General features: G+C 38.8%; 1 protein-coding gene across 2 annotated transcripts in view; it reads right to left on the bottom strand.

The window, feature by feature from the left end:
* SLC2A13 (solute carrier family 2 member 13) overlaps positions 1 to 20,503 on the bottom strand; it is a 169,346-nt gene that overhangs the window by 50,717 nt on the left and 98,126 nt on the right. The window lies entirely within an intron of this gene.

Here is a 20,503-nt window from a genome sequence, read left to right as displayed (position 1 = left end):
AGAAAAAGGAAGCCTGCTGCCATTTTTCACAGAGACCAAATGAACACAGATATTGTGCCTATGTTCTCAGGAAGAGCTAAATAAACCTTCACGAAAACACCTGAGCAGTTTTGTTCATGCTGTAGAAGAACTTTTCATCTTGTACTTAATTTGTGCTGACTGAAATACTGGATATTCAAGCCCCCAATTCCCTAGCAGCCCACAGGCTACCACACAGTAAAACAGCCATCAAAAATGTCAAAGCTCAATTTTCCCCACCCCCTCTCTGGTCAAAATGCCGCTTGATTCAAATGTCCCCTTGTTGACTTAATGCCCAGATACGTTCAGAAATTTCAGTGGCCCACGTTTTTCTATTCTAAGCATAAAACACTTTTTATTTCAAATCAATAATCCATAATAATCTGCCTGCCCATTAGTGACTGCGATGCCTTGTCCAGGCTCACTTCATCTGTAAGAGCTGTATACTCTGAGACCCTGGAAAGGGTGCGAATCTTGGAGAGATGAAGATTCATAAAGCGTAGACATCATCTGAACTAAAAGGCTGGTGTTAATATGTCCTTGCTTCTTAAGGCTCTCCAAATTAAATCGCTAACTGCTTGTCAAACCTGACATCGTACTGCACTATTCTAATCACGAAAATCACTCTCTGATCTCCCAATACACCTCTATTTTTCTTGTTAAGGGTAGGAAAATAACAATAAATATCAAGTCTTGGCCTGCTGTCACCTACCATGAAACTCCCATTTACTTTCACCAGACAAGGCTTCAGGAAGCCACGTTTAACTCCACACATCTAAATCTTCTCAAAATCCAATTCAACTGGGAAGTCAGAAATTGCCAGTTGTCAGCAGCAATGTATAGCCTACATAAAAGCACATAGATGTCTACTGTCTGATATACACAAACAGGCACCTTCTGCCCCCAGCATTCCTTCTGGTTGCTTATTGCACTCCCTGGTTATATATTTTCTCAACTAGAAGCTTACTGTTTATCCATAAATAAACAACATATTTCATTTCTCTGGAAAACAAACCAGGGAAATTTAGACCCTGCAAATCCAAATACCAAGCTACCAAAGGCTGGGTGCTGGGCAACGATGTTCACGTTTATTACGGTATAGCAATGTAGTTTCAAAAATGCATAAGAATTGCATAGATTATGATAACTACTAAACATATTTGCTAATGTTTACCTATTTTAGTACGCCCATTATTTATACCAACCTGTGCAGCGCTAACTGTCTATTAATGTAACAAGATGACAGGTCTTTTTAATTTCTTCCTGACAAGGAAAGAACTATGTGGCAGAAAAAGGTCAAGTTCTGATATTATACAGCCATAGTGACTACTGCAGCTCCTGCAGGGAATGCAGTTTTAGTGACAAAGTTGTGTAGTCCTAGCTTATTTTCTAAAATGTAAAGAAAATTACAAAATCACATGTGTATCCTTGGAATTTCTAAGCAAGTACTGTGTCTTAGAAAGCAAATAAATACAGACAAAGCCACATAAAGTAACTGAGTCGGACATATACAGAGAGATTTTACCATTGATCATTTCTGAGGACATCAAAACTATGAAGTTGTTCTATCAAGAATTGCTGTACATTGAAAAAAATGGAAACATTTTCACATTCAAGAATCCTCGGACTAATCCTTTGACTATATACTGAAAATGCATAGTACTGGAGGAAATGAAGCACCCCCCAACCCTTTCCTTCCTCTTCTCCTTTAAAGAGCCAGGGGTTTTTTAAAGCAACGATATCCAACGTTTAAAGAAAAGGAAAATTCCGCCCCCCCCCTTCAAGCACGTCTTAAAGACAATTCTAGATGCATCAGGATTCCCAGGTTAGCTCATTCAGCAGCAGAAAAGCAGCCCATCATGGCAGGCTTTGTAGCTCTTAAATAAAAAAAATCAGTGCCTGTCGATAAGGTGCCATCACAGCTTGGAGTGCCCCCATCTTTCACAAGGGGCTGCTCCAGTCTATCCTTTATAGCAAGTCTACTCCAACAAACCTTCTCTCTAAGACTGTCAGCCTTTTTGGACAGAATCTGTAATTCTTGTAAAAGTAATGAAGAAATCTAAGCAACTCAGAAGTACCATTCAACGTCTTGAAAACATTTACATTTTGGCTTTTAAGAAAACAAAAAAAGAGTACTCTGGCACTGCTTTGCCATGGGTTTGTTAACATTTCCTAGCACAATACTTTAGGAATCAATGTCCAATTACTCGACCTTCTCAGTCCAACAAAATCAGTCTCTAGAGGTAACAAAACCCTCTATCTTTTTTTCTTAACTCAACTGAAATAACACAAAGTAAAATGGCAAGTAATGCAATAGCCAAGAAGCGAATATTGATGGAAATTTAAAATGGTGCAATTTTGACAGATTTACATGCTTTTTTTCTGCAGCTGTGCATGAACAAAGATCCTCTCCTTGTGCTGTATCAGTCTATTATGTGTTATCAATTATTGGACTAAGACAGACAAAAGTATTCATAACAAAACATGCTCCACATTCACAAAATTGCATTTCGTTTACACCTTCAACCTGTTTCTCTGTTCCTTTAGGAATTACTAAAGCTTATTCTCATCAAGTTTGATGATTTGCAGCATGGGACCTGCATTAGATCCATCCCGGCTGGGGTCTTGCAGCATTACCCAGCCAAGACACCGAGGGCACTACAGCATCCCTGGCCCCGAGCAGCAGGGCTGTCACACTGAGGGTAGCCCGGTCACAACCTCCTCCTGCCTGTAGCTGCAACTAGAGTGACTCGTGCTGCAAAGCATAAGATAAAGCATAGTTATTTTAAAAACATAACTGTTACAGCCTATATACACATGGAATATAGAGTCTTCTCCCCCAGCTGACTTTTACAGTTCAGCGAAAGGTTCAGGTGAGAAGCAGCAAGTCCATGTTTTCAGGTACAGACTCCTGCAGGCTGGCCGCGGTGCCATCTATCAAGCCAGACAGCTGCATCACTATGAGACTATTCCAATGCCAAGCAGGAAGCTGGACCATTTAGACAGATACCACCTTGTAAACCAAAATCAGAGGGAGTAATACTAATTCAAATTTCACATTGATTCAAACAAATGTAGCCCACTCAACTTACAAGTCTTCTAATTTGTTTCATGTTTCCCTTTTTTTGCAAACTATCCCACATCCCTGTAAATACAATTATAACGTTCTCCAAGACACCTTGTTGTTCTGACACACTCTTTGAATATGTACATTACGACAGCAGTGAGGAGAACAGGCTAAGCCATCCTTCACATTTCATCTTTGGGTGATTCATCTTGCTAACCTGAACAGCAACAGCCTGACAAACGGGATTGCCATGGTGTGGAATACAGAACGTCTGCAGCGACACACCACTCGGTGGTGGCTGGCTTCGCTTGCCACATCGCGCTTGCTGCAGGAGGAGGGCTTGGGGAAGGAGCCCATGCTCCTACATACAGCTCCCGAATCATTCCATCTACTCAAAGGCCTGACGTGCATTTGCCATGATATACTTTTGCTAAGAACTGAAAATGAATTTGTATAATAGTCCTATTGTTTCAAACTGGTTTTAATCCTGTAGAGACACACACACCTTCCTCTTTAGTCTTTTGTTTGCAGCTCGCACACAGCAATCTTATCATGTCTGGCATTTCTGAAGCTTCAGAGGTGCTGAAGGAACAAGAAGCACAAGCCACCTCTTGCCAGCCAGCTAAGCACCACGCAGCTGCTTGCTTGCTTCCCCCTGCCCCCCATGGGATGGAGGAGATAATCGGAAAAAGGTAAAACCCGTGGGTTGAGATAAAAGCAGTTTAATAACTGAAATAAAGTAATACTAATAATAACAATAACAATGATAATGAAGAGGAGAGGGAAAGAGAGGAATAAAACCCACAGGAAAAAAACCCCAAGTGATGCACAATACAACTGCTCACCACCGGCTGACCGATGCCCAGTCAGTCCCTGAGCAGTGATTGCCCCCCACCCCCAGCCAGCTCCCCCCAGTTTATATACTGGGCATGACGTTCTATGGTATGGAATATCCCTTTAGCTAGTTCGGGCCAGCCGTCCTGGCTGTGCTCCCTCCTGGCTTCTTGCGCACCTCCTCACCAGCAGAGCACGGGAAACTGCAAAGTCCTTGACGCAGGGTAAGCACTACTTAGCAACAACTAAAACATCAGCGTGTTATCAACATTATTCTCATGCTAAACCCAAAGCACAGCACTGTACCAGCTGCTAAGGAGAAAACTAACTCTATCCCAGCCGAAAGCAGGACACCAGGAAACTCCTGTTGGTATTATCACTGCTGGAAGGAGGCCAGGCACATTGAGTAACTGCAGTTTACTGAAACACGGACAATACAAGCTTCAGAACACCTTCTAGAGCAAAGCGGGCATCCTCACTACGGGCCTGCAGAATTACCATGGCTTCATCAATACATTACACTGTGGCAACTCAGCTGTGCAGATGAACTCACAGTATCAGAAGGAGAAAGCAAAAGCAGCATATGGGAAATTAGATGCCAAAGTACTGGAAACGAAAACAAGATAGAAAGAAGTTGATATATCTGGAAGGAGCCAAAGACAGCAGATGCTCCAGGTGTAAGGGCACTCGGACAGAAGAGATGCTATGGCCCTGCCAAATACCACATGAAGCCTGGGGCAGGGAAACAGGCACATTGGCAAAGTGTGTAGAATCAGCCAAGTATAAATATCCCTCAGTTAGACTTGTTTGTAATGACTGCAGAGCAATATAGCAGCATTTGATGATATAATTGGAGTGTTGGGTAATGTGGTTCAACTTCCCAGCTTCACGTTCTGCAAACCACAGCGATAAGGACATGCGGCAGTTTCCACTTGCAGAGGTTGCATTCAGAGACACCATGGACACCGATTTGGAGACCTGGGCAGTTACTGAAACTCAGCTGCCTCCCCGTCTACCTCTCCAATCATGTCTGCCTAATCTCTTACCTTGCTTTTTAACAATCCTGCTTGAGCAGGTAAATTGGATCAGATGACCTCTAAAGGTCCCTTCCAACCTCAACCAGTCTGTGATTCTGTGAAACGCAAATTTGATTACCTCCTTTCTGAACCCCTATAATATAAATTAGTAATATTAATATCAACAGTAGCACCAATATTATGGAATATCTGAGCATAGACCTACATTTCAAAGGGAATTGCCTTTGCCAGACAATCTCCATCAGCTATGGATAATGAAAATGGAAAGTTACAGCAAGGATAAGAACTAACCTTACCTTTGACATTAAAGATATAATAAAAGTTGATCACAAAAACTGTAAAAATCCATTTCTTCACTATGATTCAGCATCAGTCCCAGGACTATCAATCACATTAGTCAGTTTACAGCCTTTAGATTCCTTAAAAAATTAAAACCTTAAAATCATGAACTGTTAGGTTGATAAAGGGAATATTGAACAACCTCAACCACCTCCAAAAGCCCACAGTGACGGACAGGGCAAACCTGTCCAGCCAAAATAGTTACATCAGGCCTTGTATGGCTCTCTCACAGTCCCTGCTCTCCTCCAATCCAACTTGATTGTAAACTTTTTTAGTCACCTTTTCAATTCACTTTTGCTAATTAAGCAAACAGCCTCGATTGAAATCACATGACTGAATTGCTTTCTCCTTTAGCATGTCTACCACCTTCCTTCAACTCCTATTTTGAAAACGTACCTCATCACCCAGACTTGTGCCCTACTGCAGACTGGCAGCACCCAACCCAACACGGTTAGCTTGTCTCAAGGTTCTGCTCTGCACCAGACTGCTCCAGTGTCAGGCCCTCCTGCAGGACACTCCACTGTTCTCTAAAATGGTAACAGTTACTATGGTTCAAAAATATCAGTAAACATGGTTCTATCTTCTGCATTTGAAAAATCACAGAGAATGTGAACAATGATATTTACACACACAAAAAATTACATTTAAATATATATGACTCTGCATGCAATTATATACGCACACAATCTTTGTGGCTAATATAATCCTGTTAAATGCGATGAATCTTGTTTTGTTTCACATGATGAATCGCTTCAGCAAGGCAGCAGGAGACATTTTGTCAAATCTACTCTTGTCTTACAAAAGATACTTAATAATTTTAATCGATTATAAGATGTTGCTGTTTGTGCACGTCAGTGGCTGGCAGAGATCAGACATGCCTGTATGAAAATGTACAAACAAAAGATGTCCATCTTTCCACTGGACATCAACAGGACCCTTCCAGCTCATTAGCTCCTCCAGCTCTGTTTAGGCCTAGTGGATACACGTACCATTATTTTCAGATTAAGAGGACAAAATATCTAAGAACTACATGCCTGAAATCTTGCTAAAGCCCACCAATCCATAGCAGATCCTGCTGCTTTATAGAGCTCCCATTTAAGACCAACAGTTGAATATTCTTTCCCATACTTCTATTTTTGAAGTCCCGAGGAGCTCTCTAAGGAAAAGGTTGCTGTATCATCTCAAAGTCTACACCGGATTTTTCAAAATGAGTGCCTGAAAGGCAGCCTGGGGGACTGCCACTGTCTGCTTACCTACTGTAATTATACCTTCAAATTCCCCATTTAGCAGTAATGATGTATTGTGTTATAAATGCTTTCAGCATAGAGTCAAATGAGACAGTGAATGCCATTTATTACAATCAGTGTATTTTGATAATAAAAAAACCTCAGCATTTGGTACTGTTTGACAGGTAACTCTATACACCTGTATACAGTGTGTGTATACATATATATATATACTGTATACAGTAGGTTCTCTGATTCACCACGTTATCCATGTGCATGGCACATTAAAAGGTTTTAAGGATTACCATTTCACTATGTTAAGAAAACACGGGAATTTTTTTAGTGTCCAAAGAGAATAAATTCTATAGCTATTACGCAAAGTAAGTGTACCAGTGTCTGAAAGGGTTTAAAAATACCTTTAAAGGCTTAAGAACACCAAGACACACAAAGAAATTCACTTCACTAATTTAATGGGATACTGTCACACAGCTGTTGGGTCATTTGAAAATACTGTTGCAGTATCTGCTGTGAGACTGGAGAAAAATTCCTTTTTTATTTATTTATTTATTTATTTGCTTTGCACCAGATACATCTTTGTACACAGCCAGAGTGCTTTTCATGCTCAGTCATTGCTCCTGCTTATTTAGGTCCTTCACAGGTATCACCTGAAACTATGGGGGAGGGAAATTGTTTTCTTCTTCATAACGGAAAAATGGTTAAATAAATTAAATAAATAAAAATAAATAAATAAATTTTAAAAAAGTTAAATAAAATAAATAAATAAATAAATTAGAACTACTATTTAGAAGGAAAAAAAAAAAAGGCAGAAAAATAAGACCAAACTCCTACATAAGTCTGTAACAGACCAAGTGCGCTGTAGATGCAAGAACACAACCCTGTAGTTAAATCCACTGAAGAAGTAGGTTGAATTTAGCTGGAGATTTAAACTGAATTTCCAGGAAGAGCTCGAAATTAAATGAAAGCTCTGGGACAAACAAAGTCTTGACCATCCTGCTCTTCCCAAAACAGAGATGCAGTTTCCAGCACAGAACATCACAGTCCATAACACCTATATGCTTAGCAGTGCAAAAAAACCCAAAGTAATGTCCACTTTTTCACCTTGTCTTCAGTGTCTTCACTCGATATGTCAGTGCTTAACTCCCCAACAGAACCTTTATGAAAGAAAATCACCACCATCATCGCTATTTTATAAATGGAGACCACTGAGGCTTTTGGGAAGAGGAGGAAGATCGATGACTATTTGCAGTTGTCCACCAGTACTACCTGCAGCAGAATAAAGACACTCCAGAGTCTCAATGCAGGTAAGTGCTCTCTGCAAATTAGTAAGTATACAAGCAGGGAAAGAAAATGCCCCAGGTGTTTCACAAAATATACCTTCTTCCATTATTCATTTATTCTGACAACTTCAGTTTAATTTAAATTATGCATAATATTCCAGGGTATTCTAATGCTGGAAAGCACTAATGCCTGCCATAAGCTGTTTGGGATTCAAAAAAAAATGAAATCAGTCTTCATTAAAATCAATAGACTTGCTAAATGTATATAGCATTCAAAAAAAACCAAAATCAAACTAGCCCCTTTGTTTAAGTCAAGGCTAGTGGCAAACAAAGGGGCTATATACACTACAGTCTCACTATAAAACCCAGAAGTTAGCAAGCTGGGAGTAATGGGATCTCAAAGGTAATGGGGGGGGGCGGGGGGGAAGAAACAGGCTTTCTTTTGAACTTCGTTCACAAATGCTTTCTGAAGAAAAAGCAAGCTTCTGTGCTAAATATTTATTTATCTTTTGGGAAAAAATATACTACTTGTAATTTTTGGTTATGAATAACAAAAAAGATAACATCGCCATTTAACCCTCACCTTTCCATCCATGGTTTAGTATCTGAATGGAGACAAGTTAAATGTCTCAAACTTCTCTCCCAGGCAGGCAGAAGAAAAATCATATGTTAATAAACGCACTATGCAGTGTTTAAAAAAAAAAAGTAATTTCAGTACTGCTTACAGGATCTGGTCTTTCAGTCACTTTTCAGTTAAGAAAAAAAAAAAAAGGATTTTTTTCTTGTACAGCAAGGCAAAGTGTTACTCATTGTGAACAGCACTTCTTTTCAGATAGCACATCTTCAAAATACTGCACCTCCAGTTCTTTTATTCACCCCAGCAGGGTCAGATTCCCTACTTATGCTGTGGGAGCTTTATGTAGGACACCTTTGAGTAACCCTGTTGGTGGAACTTCCTGTGGAAACCATTTCACATTTTATTACACAGCACTGAAATAACTGCCTAAAGGTACCATACTGTCAACCTACCACTGCAGCACCTGAGCTTTGTTCACATTTTTTCTAATTATAAACATATGACAAATACGTATGTATTTAGAATAACAATTTCAATATATACAAATGGAACTACATAAAAATGTCAGTTTAAAAATAGTCCTTTCTATGGCCAAGATACATGACTCAATCCTGAGAGCACTAGCCCCACCATTCCCCTTAGCAACAAATTCATTAATACACACACATGTAGAAAGACATAAGCATTGCACCACTACTTGGGAGAGTGCAGTTTGTTCAGAGAATTAGATAGGACTAATTTCATAAATGATACTTCTTAACATTTTCTGCCAAGTCTTCAAATACCATGGTACTGTATAGACCAGAGATGGTACTGCATCCACACAGAGAAGATAAGTTGTATGTACTTAGAAGTTGCAGAATACTCATTAAATAAATTAATCTTACAGCCACAAATCTGCAAAGCCCTGATTTGGCCTTTGATGATGTAATGAAATACGACGCAATCTCTACAGTTCTTTACTGATAATTTATTCTGTTACTGATTCCTGATTTCTGCTCACTTATCCCTGTGGTGGGATAAGCCCCCATGCTCAGACTAGCTCCTGCCCTTTTTCCACTCTCCCAGAAGCTCCGTCAGGCTCCTGCTCTCTTATCAACCCACCATTTTACTCCTTGCACAGAGTACATTACTGCTGATATATCCTCATTTCTCAATGTTTCATCTTGCAATCCTGCTATTCACTTAACAACTTTTAAAAACTTTAATTTAAAAAACAAACACCAACCCTAACCCAACCAAAAAAACCCCACCATGCCACTTCTTTACTCCTCCAATTCTTGTAGTTTCAAGTAAGGGGTACCTTATGAAAGCTCAGCAGCTAAGCTCAGGAGACTAGATTTCAAAAGAAAAATACTTTCTTCCATGAAACTACACTGTCTTCCTGTACTAAAATGAGTAAGTCCACTTACAGACAACATGCCATTATTAACGTAAAAGTTTATAGAGTTTTAAATGTTCACACCAGATCTTTGTAAATCTCCCAAACCTGTAACTATCTTACTAAAAATTCAGTCTTCCACATACAGAATTTATTTCCATATTGAAGTTAGACAAATGATCAAAATAATTTGTCTATGGCATATAAAAACTAGTTAATATTCCAGTGACACTCCAAGTATTAATTCATATGTGAAATCTGATTAACATTCTTTCCTTTTCAATTTTAATTACACGATGTTGCATTAATAATGTTTATCTTGCCCAGCTTAGCATTTTTAGAGCTCAACTCATGAGAATGATTGCAACGAATTCTTGCTAGGAATCCACAAAATTGGTCTAAAACAATGAAAAGGTCAGCGTAGTATCTTCTGATCACCAAGAAAAAATTAACAGAGACATAATAAAGTCTTTGTGGCTATCAAGCTATATATTTATTTATTTAAAGATACTGATTTCCTAAGAACTTCTAAACGTCTTGCCCATTTTGCAGAACTCAGTCATTAATTGCTGTATCAAGCCTCACTGAACTGCATGCTATTTTAAAATGTCGATTTTAAAACCTAGGAAGCCCACAGCTGCCCTCCAGCTTCCTTCCAACTTGTCACAGTTACCAAAGCCAAGTGGCCAGAGACAACATTGCTCTTAAGAATGGAGCAGCTCAGAACCAAGAGAAAGCCCTCTACTGCCTTAAAGGCTTTGGGGGTTTTGGATCAGGTTTCAATTACTTGCACACAACATTCCAGTTCCTCCAGAGTAAGCGTCAGGCCAGACAATGAGCTGCACTTCTGGGAAAAGCAAGAGGATGCACGAAGGAAAAAACTAATTTAACCAGAAGGTAGGCTACTGAGATGATGGACTGTCAAGGGATTCCAGTTATGAAAAGTAAAAAAAAATAGCAAAAGATATAACCAATATCAGAAAATATTGCTGGGTTGGACAAAGGACAGCACAAATGAGCAAGTCTACAGTTAACAACTCAGTGAGGAAAAATTCATCCGCAAGGTAAGTGAAGTTGACAAAGTCCCCGGCACAAGGTGCAGGACAGCAGCACGCAAGCACACAGCGATGCAGCCAGTGCTGTGCCGCAGAAGCCTTTAGCATCACTCTGTTGTTAGGTAGGAGCTCTTAAAGCCACTGTGATGACCCTAACTTCTACATCCAATGATGCTGGAATAAATGGTGGAAGCCTGCTTTAAGAACATTGCAGTAAATAAACACTTACTTCTCGTTCTGAATTAGTCTATTACAGCACCACACACACACACACACACACACACACACACAAAATTCTACTGGCACCAATCCCACAGTCATTCAGGGAAAACACCGTGATAAGCAACGAAGAGTAACAGCACGCATATGTGCATACGAGTACACCATAACTGCAGTCACTCCTGGGCACAATGCCCCCGCTACTAACAATTCTAAGCATATGTCCTGTGTAAGAAAAAAAAAAACAAACTTCTGGAAAATAACTGGCACAGAAGTCTTCCCTAGGCTCAAATGCACAGATGCACCCATATTAACAACAGTAATTTCAGGACTGTTTAAAAAACAAACCCAAAAGAGTAATTCTGGAGTGACACCATCTGAGGTCATTATTGCTGATGGCAGATGAGATCCTTTTTCTTGGAGTACTGGGTTTGGCGAATATCCTAAGCTGACAACTTCAACTGACCATTCTAAATCTGCATTCAGGAATTTATATTTTTAGATGTTTCTGGCACCAAATACCAAGAAATGGCAACTGTTCAGTGTGTTTCAAATTCATGCCACTCATTTGTGGTGCTTTAATTGAGATTTCCAAATCCAATCTCAGGTTTTAATATTCATACAATCAAACATCACCCTTGCAATATATTTCAGACATACACTGCACACAGACTAGATCTCAACAGACTTGTATTTTCTGCTTCCTTAGAAAAGAAAATTAATTGCATAGCAAACCTAAATGCCTGCAGTGTGAATATTAATTTGGCCGTCTGCTTCTATTACACACAGTCTTTTCTGTTGTCTTTCATCCCATCTGTTCCAGCAAAGACAGGAAAAAATCATGGCGGACCCAATAAGTATCTTTGAGTGGTATCACTAACATACACAGATTTCTTTCCTTTCATGTTCAGGACAGGTAAAACCACAGTAGTAATGTTAACATAGCTTATAAATGACAATCAGAAAACCAAAGAGTTTGATTTCTGGTTTTAAAATTGATTGATCTACCTGAAGGCAGCACCTAGCTGTTGCTTTTGAAATCTCCTCTTTACCTTCTACAGTAAAAACTGCCGAACAGCCTGGTTCTTTGCCTCTCACTTACCACAAAGTAATCTGCCAGCACCACAAGTAGGCATTTCTGCTTTTCTGCCAATAAACAAAGTATCAGTCTCAGGTTCTGATGCTCTAACCCGAGATTCTCAAGTTAGACCTCATCCTACCCATGTTGTTTTGCTCCATGCCCTGAAAATGCTTTGTGGAGATGCTCTGCTTACAGCAGAAGTGAGAACAAGTGCGTTCTAATTCCCAGTCCAAAAAGTTTAACGCAAAAATGTAACACCATCAGCTGGAAAGACCTAGAACAAGCTTTTAGTACCAAATCTGGAGAATCACTTGCACAAGCTGAGCTCCTTTCAAGAAGTGTGCCTCACCTGGGGCACTGGGTACCTGAATCACCAAGCCCTACTGTACCCGAAGGTGACCTTCTGACTTCTTTTGAGGGAGACCTATCCTAGGTTGGACACCTCACTCTAGAAGGAGATTCATGGCTGAAAATGCAGGAGGTGGCAGGTATCACCCTGCTCTAGAGGGACTATTTCTCCCCTTGCCGCGTCCTACAGCATGGCTTGCTGGTTCTCTGACCACGTCACTGACCTTTGTAATTCCCCTGCACAGACACCTCGGTCCACTCACGTTCTGTGTGAACACATCTGGAATTCTACCTGAGGAACTGAATGTACTTGCTCCTCCGTGAATTTAGCTCTTAGCTTGTACTTCCTTAATTGTTATCTGGCTGCAACTACATTTCACCACTGCTGTGAAGTCTGCAACTTCTGTGCCAGTTCCCATTCATAAATGCTAAGTAGAATTATCATTACTCTTTGGATGCAATGTGAAAGTTAAAGCAGCTATGAAATAGACCTCTAGTAGAAGACTCCAATACGTTTCTAATGTACTGTGAAAAATAAAACTGTACTTAGAAAAGCACTGAATGGCTATTTTGGGAATGTGTACTTCAACGTAGGCTGCAAAATGAAAGCAAAGCAACGTGTTGCAAATGTGCTACCTATTCAAAAGGACAAACACATTGCTCTTTTCTTCAATACAAAATGCAGCAATTAAGCACCACATCAAAATTATTACAGCTATATAAAGCAACGTGAAGACTAATGTAATAAAGAGTTAGATCCTCTACAGTGCAGGACAGTAGCCTTTTAATCTAGGAACCATATGCTAGCCAAGAGAATTGTCTGACAATCTCTCGAGTATGTTATACACTGTATGCTTCTATTCCATAGAGAAATTCTTTTCTAAATTTATACAGACAACTTTTAAAATGTTATTATAAGAGACCTAACCATATAGGAGAGAACTTACTGTTTATATCATGTACACAGTTCAGCATTGTTTGCATGCCACCATTTACTGGTATATGTTATGTATAGCATTTCCATATATTTTGAATTTACAATTCAGTGAAGCTGCTAGAAAATTCATATAAAACAGTTTAAGATAAAACTGCATGAAAATTTCTAACACCAAGTCAATAAATAGCTGAAAATACTCTATGCTAGATATTTCTAAAGGTCCCCTTTGAAACTACATTTTAACTTCTCTCTGAAATAATCATCATTACTTGTGAACACCTAGTAGAGGACAGATACAGAATGGCCTTTGTGTTTAACCCTTTCAAGCAAATGCTACCCACATCCACTGTCTGTTTTCCTGTGTTGCCTCTGGGTAAAGACCACTTTCATTTTTATCGTTTCCTTGTTGCAACCAATTAGGCTGCCAAGTTTTAAATCCCTGGCAGCTTATACTATTCAGACCAATTATTTGATGAGCAAGGACAGCTTGACTACAGACAATTTATGTTCTCTGTCCTTCAGAGTTCATCATGTGAATTCAAGGCCAAGATCAAAAATCTAAATTTTAATCCTAGTTGTATGACTTTGTAACCTTTGAGACACCATTTCCTTCCCTCATATTTGTTCCTCCTCTGTAAAAGGTTTTAAAATACCTTTCCCACACTTCTCATGAGAAGATTCATATGTGGACAATACTCAAAAACAACTGGAAAGGAGAAAGGAAACAAAGGTTTCATCAGTTCTACTGCTCCCCAGAAGGACCCCGTGGAGGTCTGCATGAAGAGCTTAGGAATATGCTGAACAGCACCAGTGATCTTGAAAAGGGGTAGGTGGAGGGTAAGGTGTTTTTTCAGGGTGATAAAATGAAATCTGGATTTTTCTTTTAAATTGTTAAGAAGCAAAAATTGTCTTTCAACACCTTTCAGACTACAGCAAGAAGGTACCGTCAAGATCATCTTCCACTCTATAGGAGAAGCCTCTTCTGCAAAGAATGACTGGAAGGACTGGCTCTGTTTTGCAATAATCCCCAACAAAGCTTTATCACTAATGTGCTCAAGTGATGAGTACTTGAAAAATGCTTGAAAAGGCTACACTGGTAACATCAGCACCTTGCCCTGCACTTGACAAATACTAATCACAAAAGGAAAGTGAAGAAAAAAAAAGGAATTATTTTTTAATTAAAGAAATGGAGAGAAAATATGAAGAAGAATTACATTTCTTTAACTGTGTATTAATTCCACAACTTAAAGAAAAATTAATCTAATCATAACCTCAATTAAAAAAATTATTTTATATGCAATGTACTACGTTACAGGAAATCAATTTAATGCACCAAACAGTAACACCTCCAGTTATACAATTCCCAGCCAGTTACAGAACAATGGGCTTCAGTGCGAGTTAAGTAGAATATGGTGCTTTATGAAAGATTTATTAAACATACCTTAGTATGACAACAGGGCCCTGGGTTTTCCCATTACTTCTGTTTCACCCTATCAGGTGTACATTAACAACAATAAGATTAACAGCAATGAAAATAAAAAAATTAAAATGCAGTTAGCCTGCTGCATATTATTGAAGGAAGTTATCCTTTAGCATCATTTTAAAACATGAAAGATCTGATTTCTGATAGTACCCAACCATCCTGAACTGGTGAGAGTCCTGAACTGGACCATGGTGAAAGGAATAAAACGCATCAGAAGAGGCTGAGGGAGGTGGATTTGCATAGTCTGGAAAAGACTACAGTATTTTCTACAACCTAAACAGGGCTACTAACAGAGTCAGTCTCAGTCACAATCGTCACAAGCTACAGGAAGTGAAATTCCAACTGAAAACAAGGGAAAAAATTTCTTCACCATGAGAGTGGTTAAGCACAAACCCAGGTTGCCCAGGGAGGCTGAATCCACCCTTAGACGTTTTAAAATCTCAACTGGGTAAAACCCTGAGCAACCCAATCTAACTCTGAAGGCGGCTCTGCCTGGAACAGCAACATGGACCAAAAGATCTCTAGATGTTCCTCCTAACTTACATTACTCACTACACGTTAACTCAATAGCTAAAGGCTGCTCAGTCATTTTCACAATCAGACATTTAAGACATGTGAAGACCATTTCTAAGTTTTCTTGAGATTCATCTAAAAGAAAGGCTGAGAATGAAACTCCTAGATCAGTCCTGCACGATTGCAGGAAACCGCGCACTTCATAAATTCAGTTAAGCTCCACCTTACATTATGCTCCATCGCCATCCTCTTCCAGCAGTTAGGAACAGTCTTCCCATTTCCAGCTCATATTTATCACCAGTAGAAAGGAATCCTAACTTTATTTTGATTTTATTAGCAAAAGGAAACCTTTTGCACTAAGGTCTATAACAAGAATACTCAATAAGGCAAGATTAATTATACAGTACCTTTTCTCACAACCTTCTGTCACATCATCTTTGCTTAGATCTTTACTCCTCTTAGGGTTCCCTGAGCAAGTCCAGCTATTCTTGAAGAAAAGCTGAACTAAAAATCTTTCATGTGAAAAAAAAAAAATAATCAAAACTTTCTAGATAAATGAAATTTTCAATATTTTCTTGTTCTAGCAAAACCACTTATTTGTTCAAAGAGTAATATCTGGTTTGCCTACAGCTTGATTCTTCTTTGTTAAATCAATGCACTATAGCCTATTTATCCTATTTTACTTTATTCAATTATTATTCCTACTTTAATTACTTTTTCTTTATTTGCTTGCACTCCTTCTGTATTCGACTGCTATTATATTGTAATTTTAACTGTAATCTCTTGAAATAAGAGCTGTCCTTCCCCTCTATGCTTCTACACCACTTAGGGCAGCACTATCGGGCTCCACAAACAAGCCTTTAAAATGCAACAGTAACACAAATAAAATTTATTAGGCTTGAGGCTGGCTACCTCAAAATTGCCTGGTTTTCCCACCATTTAATGAAACAATTCTACATTTCCCTGTATTCATACACCAACAGTAAAGCTAATGGATATAATGTTCTCTCTTTCTGAAACTTGCTATGATTCAGCTATTACTCGTTTGGGGAAGAAAAAAAAAAAAAAAGTAACCTTTCAAGGCTTCCAGTAAATGACACACCAGTTATAGCTGGTGTTTTTCCTTTCTTTTTCTTTTTAAAACAATACCAAGTATGTAAAATACAACATAATGTATGCAGAAAGCCAGAAAAGTTAAACATCCAAATTCATGGAATCAGAGAAGAAAACATGTCTTATTGCCACAGTGTGAACAATGAAGAATGAAGATGACTATGCCATCACCTTATGAATAAGATGAATTGTGTTTTACACAGAAATTGGTTTTATACATATTTTTCATCACTCAACCATGCTCAGCAGGTAAAAACAACTGGCAACCTACACAAGGTTTGTTTAGAACAATCTTTAGGGGTTGATGTTAATAATGTAGTAAACGACAAACAGCATAATCTTGCCCAAATTCTCTTATGCAAGCAAAAGTAATGCACCTCTGGTACTTTTAGAGGAGCAATTACTCTACCTGTTTGAGTATAATCTAAGAAAATTAACAGCAAAAGCATATTACCAAAAATGCACAGAATAACTTTGATTCTTTGTTCTGATCTTCTCTGTTTTATCATTATTATTATAATCATCTGTGCACTGCTTATAGCCTGTAACGTCTAAACAAATGCTCCTCAAGCAAAGCTGCTCATTAAAAAGCTTTTCCTCTTTTTCAGGGGAAAGTTCCAACTGGAGGTAATCCACATATATGCTGGGAGAATGTTGACACATTTTGCACTGACTGTCCTGGCCATATTACTTCCTCAGATATGGCCTAGAATGTCTGGAGCAAACTACTTCATCAAGTAGGTTCTACTGAACCGATAACCTGGTGAATACTTACAATTTCTTATTAAAACAAGTTACATGGAAATCAGAATGGAAGTTTTATTAAGATAATTACACAACTGTATAAAAAGTCAAGTCAAAATATGGATGAAATTCTGTTATCAGATGCCTTGTTAAGGTCTCTAGAGAAATTCAGTCTTCTTGACAACTTTAATTTATATCCTGCAACTGGGATTTTGCTCAAAAATGTCACATTAAACAAAAATTTACTTTTTATTTGAGAATTTTCATGACAGGTATCCAGAGAACTTATGGGTGTACAGGAATTTGAACTGAAATATTTTAACAAAGTAGCAATTACACGGCAACAGGCATCAGCTTCCAGACAAAGTCAATTCTTCCCAAAGGTCCTTTTAGAAACAGCAGCCTTGAAGAAAAACTGCATCTCCACCTGACAGCCCAGCTGATGGAAGATGACTGCTTTCACGGCGTGAAAGACAGATGATTTACTGTTTTGCAAAACATTAGGCATCAGACAACTGAGGACTGCGACTCCATATCCTCATTGCACCGGCTTTGTTGGTCTGCTAGGAAGCACTCTAGAAATAGCACTGTAATAAAAGTCCTTTTTTTCTCAAAGTGGCCGAGATAAATTAATCCCAGAGGGACAGGACCAGTGAAACTGAGAGGAGAAAATGCATCACATAAATGAAATTTCTATGAGTTTCATTGGCACAAAGGAAAGGTCTTCTTGCCTGAGGACATTCAGATCAGAAGTCCTGAGAGCAAGGTTCCATTTACAAGAAGAAAACCAAAAGGAAGATGGAGATCTACAAAAATAAGAAGCAGCAGCAGCAGTTCACTGAGTAGACACACCTGACTTATGGGGCAAGGGAATAGTAAAAACCTCCTTAAGCAAAGCTGCTTGCGAATAGGTTTTTCCATTTTTTGAGGGAAAAATCCCGATCGGAGGTTATCCACACATATGCTGGGAGAATGTCCCCACATTTTGCACTGACTGTCCTGGCCATATTCACTTCCTCAGATATGGCCTAGAATGTTTGGAGCAAACTACTTACTGTGAAAGTATGTACTATATTTATTATAGATATACACGTGTATTTTTTATAATATTTACTTATTTAAGAGTTAGCAGACTTATTGTACAGACTAGCATCTAGTAATCTAGCTTCTCATCTACTTTCACTCTCTCAAGGTCAGACAGAACTAAATTTGTCAGCAGGTGACTGAATAACTAGTAGGATGATGCAGGCTTTGATCTGCTCATTCCCACTCAGAGCAAAATATCTCTGCACATAGGAAATCCCTGTGGTCTTTGACAATGCACACTACATTAATTTCAGTGGAAATACTTCTCCAAATAAATGGACAACCTGGGTAGTATTTTTTGCTTTGCTTAGTGGCTGAATTTGTCCTTTAAATACTGATGGCAGTGCCTGAGAAAGGTATAGTTTCCACACCTTTTAAGATCATAACTCCTGCCAATACAAAATGTTCTTTCTGAAGTATTAATATACTTTGACATTAAGTCTCACCCATTTGGCTTCCATGAAAACTGTTTGAAACTGTTAACTTTGATTAACGCTGCATAACTTCTTATTCAGGTTGTCCAAATTGAACGTAGAGGATATCTGTTGGATAACTTGTACACTTAGATGTTTGCACATGATTAGGTAAAGTTGAATTTGGACCTCTGCCGCAATAAAAATACTGATATTCAGCACTAGAAAAAGTCTGGGATATTTTTTTCCCATATCCTGAAAACAACTTTTTTTTAAACCTCAATTTCAAATCTTTTGATTGGAAATCATGCTCCTGAAGAAACATTTCAAGGTGTACTGCATGGGGCCAACCTTTTAATCTTAAGAGATAGGAATTAGGTGCTCAGATCTAAATTTTACCAGGACCACATCCCTGTTGGTTTGTCTCATTGCATTGGTCTGATCCTCAGCAGGTGTCTGTAGGCATAACCGCGTAGAAGTCCCAGAGCTCTGACTTCCCTTGAGAAGCTGAAGTAATCTGTGTGTTTCGAAGTATCTTACAGATGCCTGATGGAACGTCAGTGTACGGTAAGTCAATTAATCTTCTTGTGCCTCAATTCATCCCTCCATAAACAGTCAGGCACATCTCCAAGGGTGTTATGAAGTTCAACAGATGTTTATTAAGCACTCTGAGAATCAATCAGGGAAAGAGTGTAGCTGCCATATAACACTGTACACTTGCCTCATACTTGAAATCTTCAGGGTACTTTATATAAGAAATACGGAGAAAGACCTTTTACTAAGACCTGCAGAGATAGGGCAAGGGGCAACGATTTTTAAATGAAAAAGGGTAGATTTAGATTGGATATAGGAAAAAAATTCTTTATGATGAAGGTGGTGACACACTGGAACAGTTGCCCAGAGAAGCTGTGGATGTCCCACATCCCTGGAAGTGTTCAAGGTCAGGTCGGATGGGGCTAGTCTAGTGGAAGACGTTCCTGCCCATGACAGGGGGGCTGGACTAGTTTATCTTTGAAGGACCCTTCCAATCCAAATCATTCTGTGACTCTGTGTGACTCTGAGAAATCTGGGTCTTCTTGTTATGTCTGCATTCCCCATCATCCAATCTGAATACTGTTGTTTTGTCATAACCCAGCTTTTGTGATTTGGAGTGTTTCACAAGGTTTTAAAAAGTACACTCAGGTCAATGGTAACAGATTATTCACAGGCAAGGTCAGCCAAACAGCGACTGGCTGACAATAAAAAAAGCTAAAAAGTTAGCAAAATGTAGGAAGCAAAATAATCCCTGAAAAATTCTGATGTTCTATCCGATATAAAGAAACATTTAATAAGATACAATCTTACTTGTTCCAAATATTTCCCGTGCTGATCTAACAGAATTTAACAGATACACCAGCATGCTAAAACTCCAACGTTCATCTGAACTCTTGCTTGTGCTTCTGCCTGATTTTCCCTGCTGAATGCTGCCCCTGTCTTCATTCTTCCTGGCTTTTTATTTGATCTTAATTCCATCCCAAAATCTATTTAATGTATCAAGAAAAACATCCAGGATAAAGCCAACTAAGCTGTGTCTAAGAGAGATGAAGGTCAATTTTCTCAAACCGAAGCTTGTTTGGGGATCCTTGCCAAGAGAATAACAATGCATGTAAATACAGTAGCAAGACTCCCCTATACTCACACAGTTTCACTGTTCCTTGTAACAGTGCTTCTAATAACATCACATACCTGCAAAAA

The sequence above is a fragment of the Falco rusticolus genome, chromosome 5 (genome assembly GCF_015220075.1).
Source record: "Falco rusticolus isolate bFalRus1 chromosome 5, bFalRus1.pri, whole genome shotgun sequence".
NCBI classification, from domain to species: domain Eukaryota; kingdom Metazoa; phylum Chordata; class Aves; order Falconiformes; family Falconidae; genus Falco; species Falco rusticolus.
The sequence above is the reverse complement of the archived record's forward strand: the minus strand, read 5'-3'. Positions and strand labels throughout refer to the sequence as shown.